The sequence below is a fragment of the Lontra canadensis genome, unplaced genomic scaffold, assembly GCF_010015895.1.
Source record: "Lontra canadensis isolate GAN:19392208 unplaced genomic scaffold, GSC_riverotter_1.0 scaffold147, whole genome shotgun sequence".
Lineage (NCBI taxonomy): Eukaryota > Metazoa > Chordata > Mammalia > Carnivora > Mustelidae > Lontra > Lontra canadensis.
In genome coordinates, this window is record NW_022631141.1 from 655,458 (window position 1) to 666,404 (window position 10,947).

Consider the following 10,947-nt stretch of genomic DNA (forward strand, 5'->3'; position numbering starts at 1 on the left):
TGACTTAGAAAGTATTTCTTCCAGGCCTTAATAGGGTTATCAGGGTTAAATGAGTTACTGTACCGTAGTATCTGTCCCATTGTAAGCACTCAGATATTAGCTGTTAAAAGTGGAATTCATAAAACAAATTACTAAGAAGTGTTCTTAGGGGCGCCTAGGGGGCTCAGTCGGTGAAGTATCTGCCTTTGGCTCAGGTCATGATTGGGGTTCTGGGGCCAAGTCCCGCATCAGGCTTCCTGTTCAGTGGGGAGCCTGCTTCTCCCTCTCCCTTTGACCCTTCCCTCGTTCTCTTGCTCTCAAGTAAATAAAATCTTTAAAAAAGTGTTCTTAAATAATGTGATTTTTGAAATTCTTTTAGGAGAACGGTATCTGTCTAATTGCTTTGTGTATTATAACTAAAATCCATGTTAAAAATGAAGTAAAATGAGGCCCATCTGCATTAGGATTTGAAAGAGGTCGTGTGATGGCTTTGTTTATTGCGTAGATGCTGGACACAGGCAGGGGCCCTTGTCTCCTCCTTGGGCCCAGGCATCCCGGTGCTTTCCCAGACCTGGGTCTGCGGCAGACCACTGAGGCCTGGGGAAGGAGCAGACCGCGAACACGCCATGTGTCCTCTTGTCCTGTAGCTCCTTTAGGTGCCTTCCGCACAGGCCACCCTGGGGGGAGTGGGAGTCTCCCCACCCTTCAGGCTCTCGTCTCGCGTCTCCACGGCCTCGTGCTGCTGAGAGGCTTCTCCCCGCTCTAGGGAAGGAATTTAAAGAGGGAATGAAATCATTTTAGAAACTGTCTTCTTTCATTTTTGCTCGATTAAGGGTCCACTGTGGTTATGGGATGAACTGTACCCCCCAAATCCATATGCTGAAGTCCTGATCTCCCTAGTACCTCGGAGTATGATTGCCTTTCTAGATCGGGCCTTTAAAAGTAACTGAGGCAAAATGCGGTCCTCTGAGCCCAAATGTAAGAGGACTGGTGCCTTCCTAAGAAGAGCTCAGGTCGCAGACACACCCAGAGGGAGGAGCCTGTGGAGACGGCTGGGCAGCTGTCAGCAAACCGTGGGAGCACCTCGGAAGAAACCATGCCTCCCAGCATCTGGATCTCTGGACTCCTGGCCACCAGACATGGTGAGAAAAGAAATTTCCGTGGCTCGAGTTAGTCTGGCGCTGAGTTGGGTGGGCCTGACAGTACCAGGTGCTGGCGGCTTTAGGCACAGTAGCCCATATCCCTTCAGCAGCTATGAAGTGAAATTCGAACGTGGGTCCACCTGGCCCGCTAGCTTTGCTTTGTGGACAGACTGTCCTAGGCAGCTGTATTGATGTTTTTAAAAATTACATGGGCTCTCCTCCAGCATAAGAACTCGAATTATTTAAATTTCGTTTATTTGAAAGTTTAGATAGTCGGTTTTCATAATGTGTAAGAACTTCTAGGTTTTTGCATTCGGTGAAAATGCGGCATGAAATACAGGTAAGCGGTGATGTCGTATTTCGTCCCCTTGCCGAGTCCTCTGAGCCCGCAGCGGGCACTGGGGTTTTGGTCTCTGTCGCTCCTCACGTGGAGCGTCTGTTGTAGCAGGTACTTGTGGTGTCGGACCGAGAGGCCAATGTCAGATGCTCCGTTCCACATATTGACTGCATTTTCTGTCCCTGAAGCCCGAGCACGTGTGTGAGCCGCGTCTGGTACACGTGCAGCTGTGGGCTCGGTGACGTGGCTCACGCAGCTGCGGTCTGGCTGCGGTCGAGCCCCGAACAGCAAAGGCGTGACTGTGTGGGGCCGCCGCAAGCAGGTTTTCAGGTTTTACTGGACAGTTTTTTGAGATTCGTGACAATTTGAAATAACTTGCCAACTGTAGTCTAGAAATACCAAAAAAAGGAAGAGAAGCGCTACGGTAGCAATACAGCGTGGACGACGTGAAGTTGCGTGCTAAGTCGCCGGGAAGGCTTCTGGTCAGTAGGAGGCCGCGCGCGGTTGGCGGGAGTGCGAGGTTCTCTGCCTGCTTCGGCCGCACTTGGGGGAGCACGTGCGGGGCCGGATGGGAGGGAGGCCCAGCTACGTCTGCGTCTCCTGTCCAACTGCACCTTCCGGTCATTTTACTTCCGTTTGAAAAATAATATATGGCTCTTCTTTACCTTCTTAATGTAAGTGGGGGAAATTGTAGTCCGTCCTCTGCCAGGTCCCCGGCCGGCGCCCTGCTGTGTCCCACACTCTGGCTAGAGAGAGCCGCGTGCCAGAGCCGAGCAGGGCGCTCCCGGCCTCGCCGGCCCTCCCTTGTGGGCTGCTGTCCTGTAAGTCCGAGGACAGCCGGCTGTCAGCTTTGAAGACAGACGGACATTGTTTTCTGGAAGCGTTCTATATGAAGAAACCTGATGCAGAGGAGGGGGCTCCAAACATCTTGGTCTCAGAGTCCCTTTACGGCCCCAGATGTTCCTGAGGGCCCCGAGGAGCTCGTGCTCACGCAGCTTGTGTCTGCCTGTGCTAGCTGCCACGTGAGATCACGGCGCATCTCTGCAGTATTCCATGCTTCATTTGAAAATGAAATCAGTATTCCTTTTAAAACAGCAGTGCACACTACCTGGTAATGTAGCACTTCCCAAGAAAAATCACTGTTTAAAGTTTGCAAGAATGGCATTGCTTACATTCTGGCAAAGCTCTGATGTCTGGCCTGATGGAAGACGCCTGGACTCGTGTGTCTGCTTCTGCTTCTAATCTTCTGTAACGTGTTGGCTTTTGTTGCGGTTTATGAAGAAAGGTCAGCATCTCAGAGGATGTATTCACAAAAGGAAGGAGAATTTTCCAGTCATTGTGGATATTCTTTTTGATGTTACCCCAAAACTTTTGAAAGGTATTTAGCGTGTGGGATGTAAAGTTTTATCCGTGGTCTTAAAGTATTTAAGTTTAAAAATTGTGCCTCCTGTTCGTCCTTCGTGCTCACCAACCCTAGCAACCACCGAGCCTTTCGCTGTTCGATGAGCTTTTGTTTTCCCTTATACCGCTGACCCTCAGACAACACGAGGGTTCTGGGCACCGGTCCCCCAGCATGGTGAAATCTGTAATTACTGACTTCCCCAAAATTTTACTACTAAGAGCCCACTATTGGCTGGAGCCTTACTCATAAACAGTTGGTTAATACATACATTGTGTATGTTCTGTGTGTTACATGCTGTATTCTTAAGTCATACTAGAGCAAGAATCAATTAAAAAACCATAAGGAGGGGGACGCCTGGGTGGCTCAGTTGGTTGGACAACTGCCTTCGGCCCAGGTCATGATCCCGGAGTCCCAGGATCGAGTCCCGCATCGGGCTCCCAGCTCCATGGGGAGTCTGCTTCTCTCTCTGACCTTCTCCTCACTCATGCTCTCTCTCACTATCTCTCTCTCAAATAAATAAATAAAAGCTTAAAAAAAAAAAAAAAAACCATAAGGAGGGGTGCGTGGGCGGCACAGTCATTAAGCCTCTGCCTTCGGCTCAGGTCATGGTCCCAGGGTCCTGGGATCGAGCCCCGCATGGGACTCCCTGCTCAGTGGGAAGTCCGCTTCTCCCTCTGCCACCCCCTTGCTTCTGTTCCTGCTCTCCCTCTCTGTCACATAAATAAAATCAATCTTAAAAACCCATAAAACAGTTACAGTATTGTAGTGTATCGATACTACACGTTTATGTAATCATTGAAAAAAAATCCGCATTCTAAGTAGACCCACGACAATCAAACCGGTGTTAAGGGTGAAATGCATTAAGACCCCTTGGGGAAGACTGCACTCTGGATGGGTCTTTAACCCGCGTGCAATGGAAGTTGTGCAGCGTCTCTGCTGCTGACACGCTTCGTTGCTCGGTCCCAAAAGTCCCGCCTGGGGCCGCGCATCACCGTGGTCAGGGCAGCTCCGTGAGATGTCCGTGTTCGCGTCGGGCTGTGGTTTTCACCAGCAGCGGCAGCCACAGTCCGTGCTGCTCACACTTGGAGAAGCGGACGGCTGGTTGTGTCTGCCTGTGTGTGTCCGCCCCCTTCTAAGTGCACGCGCTGCGCGCCCGCCCCCCCGTCCCGCCGCCGCTTCTCCATAGCCGGTGGGTGTGGAGGGAGACGCTTCGATGCGCTTCCCTTTCCGGCCCATAACGCTGCAGCCAGAGCGCTGGGGTCCGTTTGATGGAGTTTGCCGGCGTCTCCGTCCTCTGCCACGCCGGGGACCGTGTTCGCCTTTTACAGAGTCCGGGCCGGGCGGCCGTGGCCGCTGGCGCCCGTGACCTCCGCGTGCAGACCCGGCCGGCCTCGGCCGTGATGGAGCAGTCTTCGCACGTCCGCGACGGTGGCAGGGACGCGTGCGAGTCGTCCGCGCCCCAGTGTCCGTGAATGGTAACGTGAGTCACACGGCAGCCCCGGGAGGACTGGCCCGGCACCGGGCGGGGGCGGCGGGCAGGCTCTGCGGGTGGATGCCAGTCCGGACAGCGGCGAGCTTCGCGTCCAGAGCCGTGGGAGTTCTTCACGCTAGGGAAAGGAGGAGTCCGTCGTTTTGTTTTTAATTCATTAGTGAACACAATGTAGTATCAGCTTCCGGCCGACGGCACCGGGACTCCGCTCTTCCAGACACGCCCCGGGGCTGAGCACGGCAGGCGCCCTCCTCCGTCCCCACCCCGGCCCACGTCCCCTCTGGTGACCGTCAGCGTGTTCTCTGTAGGTCAGTCAGTTTCTTGGTTTGCCCTCGGTTTCTTTTCTTTTTTCCTTTGCTCGTGTGTTTTGTTTCCTAAATTCCACATGAGTGAAATCATACGGGCCTTGTCTTTCTCTGACTTGACTTTGCCTGGGATAGACTCTCCAGCTCCGGCCGGCCAGCCGGCTGCGGGAGCTCATGCCTTTTGACGGCGGATACTCCACCGTGTGCATACAGACCGCGTCTCTGCCCGCCTACCTGTCGATGGACATTCGGGCGCTCTCCGTGATTTAGGTCTTGTTGATAATGCTGCTGTCAACTCTGGGGTGCACACTTTGGAGTTAGTATTTTTATGTTCTTCAGGTAAGTGCCCAGTAGTGCAATTGCTGGGTCGTAGGGCAGCTCTATTTTCAACTTCTTGAGGAACCTCCATGCTGTTTTCCAGAGTGGTTGCACCAGCTTGCATCCCCACCAACAGTGTAGGAGGCTTCCCCTTTCTCCACATCCTCGCCAGCATCTGTCGTTTCCTGACTTGTTAATTTTAGCCATTCTGACTGGTGTGAGGTGGTATCTCATTGTGGTTTTGATTTGTATTTCCCTGATGCCCGGTGATGTGGAGCACTTTCTCATGTGTCTGTGGCCATCTGGATGTCTTCTTTGGGAAAATGTCCTCTGCCCATTTTTTAATTGGATTATTCATTTTGGGGGGGGGTGAGTTTTGTAAGATCTTTACGGATTTTGGACACTAGCCCTTTATCTGATATGTCATTTGCAAATATCTTCTCCCATTCTGTCAGTTGTCTTTTGGGTTTGTTGACTGTTTCCTTTGCTGTGCAGAAGCTTTCTACCTCGATGAAGTCCCGATAGTTCATTTTTGTCCTTGTTCCCTTGCCTGTGGCGATGTTTCTAGAAAGAAGTTGCTGTGGCTGAGGGCGAAGAGGTTGCTGCCTGTGTTCTCTAGGACCGTGATTCCTGTCTCACACTGAGGTCTTTCATCCATTTTGAGTCTATTCTCGTGTGTGGTGTAAGGAAATGGTCCAGTTTCATTCTTCTGCCTGTGGCTGTCCCGTGTTCCCACCACCATTTGTTGAAGAGACCATCTTTTTTTCCATTGGACATTCTTTCCTGGTCTGTAGAAAATTAGTTGACCGTAGAGCTGAGGGTCCATTTCCGGGCTCTCTGTTCTGTTGATGGGCGTGTGTGCAGGTGGGCACTGGGGATTAAGTGGGACTAGTGTGTGCAGAGCTGGAGAGCAGAGCTGTTGGCAGAGGGGGAAATATGAAGACCGACAAATCGTGAAGCCTTTTTGGAAAATGAAGGTGAGTAATGGGAAACAAGGTTGGAAAGGTAGGATGGGCACCAGCTTTCAGAGGACGACACATTATGGGCTTTGTTAGTGTAAACAGACCAGTCCATGAACACCGGATGCCTTCGCTTCGTTAATATTTTCGGCATCTCTCATCAGTGTCTGGTGGTTTTCAGGGCAGAGCTCTTCAACATTGACATGTAACCCTGAGTATTTTGTTTCTGATGCTGTTGTAAATGGGATCTTTATCTTTCAGATACTTTGTCGTCTGTGTGTAGAAATGTTGCTGTTCTTGGAATGTTGATTTTGTGTCCTGTAACTTCATTGAGTTTATGCATCCGCTCTACCAGGTTTGGTGGAGTCTTTGGGATTTTCTGTTTATGAAACATGTTGTGTGCCAAGAGAAACTGCCATGCCTGGACTTCTGGTGTGTGGTCGTGGTCACTCCACCTCCCTCGGGACCCTGACCTGTAGATTCTGAGGGCCGCTGGAGGCCTGTCCTACGGGGACGTCACTCTGTGGAAGGACACCGCTTCCCTAAGGTTTTATCATGAACACATGTTGAATTTTGTCAGATGCTTTTGTGTCTCCAAGAACCAGGACGGAATGATCGCAGTCCGTTAGTGCTGTGTATCCCATGGATTCATTTTCGTGCGCCAGACCATCCCTGCATCCCAGGGACGGATCCCCGAGGAGTCTGGTAAGTGAACCTGTGCATGGGCTGGCTTCTGTCAGTAGGAACAAATTCTGGCATTTATATTTGCGGGATTTACCTTCAAGTTTTCTGGTTTCTCCTTTTTTTTTTCCCCAAGATTTTATTTGACAGATCACAAGTAGGCAGAGAGGGAGGGAGAGAGGAAAGCAGGCTCCCTGCTGAGCAGAGAGCCCGATGCGGGGACTCGATCCCAGGAGTCTGGGATCATGACCTGAGCCGAAGGCAGAGGCTTAACCCACTGAGCCACCCAGGCGCCCCTCTGGTTTCTCCTTTTCTGGCTTCGGTATTATGGTAATGCTGGCTTTTTTTTTTTTTTTTTTTAAGATTTTTTTTTTTTGACAGAGATCACAAGGGGGGGGGGGGGGGGGGGGGGGGGGGGGGGGGGAGCAGGTTCCCCGCAGAGCAGAGAGCCCGATGTGGGGCTCGATCCCAGGACCCTGAGATCATGACCTGAGCCAAGGGCAGAGGCTTAACCCACTGAGCCATGCAGGTGGCCCCTGATGCTGGCTTTTTAAAATGAGTTTCGGGTGGGTGAGGTCCCCGCTACCTGTGTCAGTAGAGCCTTTGACTCCTGATCTCAGGACGTCATGAGTTCAAGCCCCATGCCGGGCCTAGAGAGTACTTTTTCAAAAAGTACTTTTACTCCTCACTGGTCTGTTGAATCCGTTTCTCGTGGACTCGGTCTCGGCAGAGCTCGTCTCGGCTGTGGCTGGGCTATAGCCGCCAGACCGGCTCAGCCCCCTTGTCTGGGCAGGGACGGACCAGGCTCCGGCGCAGGTCAGGTTCTCCCGAGGCTGGGAATGAGGCGGAGCTGCGGTGGGTCCTGGTGGAGTCAGCCCCCCTCCGCCGCCCTGCTTCTGCAGGTGGGACTTCCTCTGCTCTCTCCAGACCAAGTGCTGCTTGTTGCAAGCCCCCCACTTTGGTCTCCGGTCCCTAGCGGTCAAGGCCACCCTCCGTCCTGTGTGCGGGTCTGTACATTGAGGGACGTGTCGCTGATGGAGGTTTCTCACATGAACGTACCTGTTTTTCTCATTCTTCCCAGCAGAAGTGGGAAGTGGCGTGAACAGAGCGTCCTGAGCGCGGCTTGTCAAACGTTGCTGTTCTGGAAGTCTGGGGTGGCCCTGACACAATTTCTGCTGCTCCCAGGGTTCCAGGTGAGCCTGTTGACACTTCTGTGTCGCTGGACCCCTACAGTATATGCCTCTTTACTTGGGGCTTTTCATTTCTCTGGAGTTTGAGGAAATGAAGTAAAACCACACAAAAACTCTTAAATGAAAAAATTTTATTCTAAAAATAGATCTCAGTAACAGTGAAATACCAAAAGTTGGTTATTATAATAAGAGAAAAGGAATCTGCTTTAAGTCTCCTGAAAAATACAAAATTCTTACTAATATATTGCCAACTCTTATCTGTGGGGGAAATGCTCATTCTTTGAATTACCTAAAGTCCTAGATAGGATTCTACCAGCTCTTCAAGTGGATACATTCTCAAGGAAGCAAACAGAAGTGCGCACCTGCTGAAGCAAACACACCGAGGACAGGAATTGCGGCTTAGGGTGTGGGGGCCACGTGGGAGCCGTGCTCCAGCTTCCCGACAGGGAAGGCAGTTTTTAGACCCAAAGGCAGCTGGAAAGGCATTTAATGGCATTTTCTCCTAACAGGCAGAGTCAGGCCCGGCTTCCAGGTTCTGACGGACCCCAGCCCCTGAAGCGGGAAGCACGCAGGAAACAGAAGGACGACTGGAAAGGTCCTCGAGGGACTCCAGACGGAAGCGTATACTCGGGGCGTGAGCGGATTTCACAGCGAGAGCCGGCGGCGCCGTCGGGTCACGAACGCAGTCCCCTTCCTGTAGCCGGGGCCGCCCCCTGGCCCTCCCGTCTGTGGGCCATGATGCAGAGTAGAAATGGCGCTTTTATATGAAATTCATGGCATTCTCTGAAAGCCAAAAGCTGGTCACAAGTTACATTTAAACCCCGTTCGGTGTAGACGCAGGGTCATCTGAGCTATTTCTGAATTAACAGACACAGAAATGCCATTTTAGTGAAGTCCAGCGTAGCCTGGTGGTCGTTTAGTAGGACTGGATACTTTTTCTTTTGCCAAACTTGACCGAGTTTTGGCTGCTGTAATCTAAACCATAAAGCCGAACCCTTGGACTTCCATGGACGGACACTGCTGTCAGCATGACCCAGCCGGGTGCCCTCCATGGGAGATGAGGGGCCTCAAGACTCGTAAGTTTCTGTTTTTAAAAACTGAAGGCTCTAATCCCAGTACAAAGGTTTTTTTAGTATACTAATTTCCCCAAATCGGAGTAAATCAGCAGTGCACAGGAATGCAGCATCGTCCTGCTGTAGGGGAGGGGCGCCCTCCCAGGGGTGGGAACGCAGCCGTGAGCCCTGGCAGAAGGGGTGTCGTGCGCCGGGGGGGGGGGGGGTCCCACCGCGTTACGGGGTCCAGCTACAGGAAGCGGCCCTGCAGTTTCCAGCAGGGACGCTGTTCTCACAGCGGCTTTAAACCCTTGTTCAACACTGCAGTTCCCCTGACCTACACCAGCCACCGGGAGCGCAGAGGAGGCCGCAGGAGGAACAGGCTCCCTGGCGGGGCCGCGGCCTGTCGATGGGTCTAGTTTTGAGTGGGGGCTGGGGCAGTGCCGTTGGTTTCTAAACCTGAGTACTGAGCTGGAAAAGCTGCGGCTTCCTCTGCTTTCTGCTCCGTGGCGTCGGTGTGAAAATCCCAAGGTCCGAATGGGGGGCTGCCCTTTGGGGAGGAGATCGTCAGTCACGCCCAGGGTGACCAGGGCTACGCTGCAGGGGAGGACTTGTCTCTATTTGTCAACATTAACTGCCCGTTCCAGACACACATGTAGAAACCCAAACCCTTTTCGCGATAGGTTGTACAGCAGGTGCATGGCCGTCCTCACAAGTGGGAGGGCTGTTCCCAATATTCTTTCCGTGGCTCCTTGCATTTCCTTAAATGATGGCGTCGTGTTCGTCACTGTAAGACATGAGAAGTTGAAACTGTTTTTTATTTTCGGATCAACACTGGCCTTTACAGAAACCTTGCTGACGCCTCGCGCCCACCACATGCCGGAGGATCCGGGCACACTTCCCCTCGGCCTCTGCTCTGCCCTCCCCAGCCGAGCACCCGCGAGCCCTTGAACATTTGCTCCGTGGAGGTGCGGTGCGAGCGACCCCCGTATCTCATGCAGGCAGCTGGCGAGGACCCGCCGGAGCGCAGGACGGCCCGGCTGCGCACAGGTGAGCGCCGCTCTCCGCGGCCCCGGCACCACCGGCTTCGCCGCTTCTGCCCCGGACAGACCACATCACAGTGCGGAGGACCTCCCAGCTTCGGAGCCGCTCCTGCCGTTGCACCCCGCAGACTCGCGCGCACCCGAACTTCAGAGCAGCGTGTCTGCCCCGTGCTGCAGGGGCCACCCCGGGCAAGGCTGGAGCTCAGAGCAGCTGAAGGGACCTGGCTCCGCTGCTTCAGCGCTCTGTGGCCCCCCCCTCCATCAATAAACAGCAGTGCTGGAAAACACGAGTGGCCCTGGATTTACTCAGAACGTGCCTTGTTCTAACTGGGGAAAGTCACCAAGAGCATGCGATAAATTCCTCTAGAAACACAGAGGTACCCAACACGCTCAGTCCAGTCTGTTTCCTCCCCGGGGTGATCTAGGGTTCCAGATGTGCAGTAAAACACGCCGAGTTTGCCAAAGCCTCGTGTCTCTCGGTTCAGTGGTCAACCCGGGAGGCCCTTCCTTGCTCTCCTCGGTCCTGGGAACTTAAGACGCGCACCCGCGTCTCCAGGCCTCAGGGCACCTGGCATTAGGTGACCATGGTCTCTCTCCGTCCCGTCAGCTCCACACCCAGCAGACGTGCAGCGACCGTGCAGGACGCCTGTGTGTCCTCGGGGGTCTGTGCTAACAATCCGTTCCTGCACCCCAGTAAGAATCAGCCCAGAAAGGACTTCTGAGAACTAGAGTAGCGAGGAGGTGACCCCCCCCTCACAGCTCCAGGCCTATGGAAGGGGCACGCGCCGTCCCCCGAGGGGGCCTTGCGTCAGGTGACATCTGCTCACTCACTATACCGAGTTACCAGAGAGAAGGACAGGGTTTCTTTGAAACCCTGTTTCTAGCAGGGCCGCGCCTCCGTGCCGCGGACGGGCAGACGTGCTCAGCACAGCCAGTCCGACGCCTCCGGGCCCGAGGGGCGTGACCACCTCTTCCCCGGCGTGGGCACGGGTGTCCGTTTGTACCTGCACGTCGCCAACGACCTCCGGGCCCAGGATTACTTGGAATGTG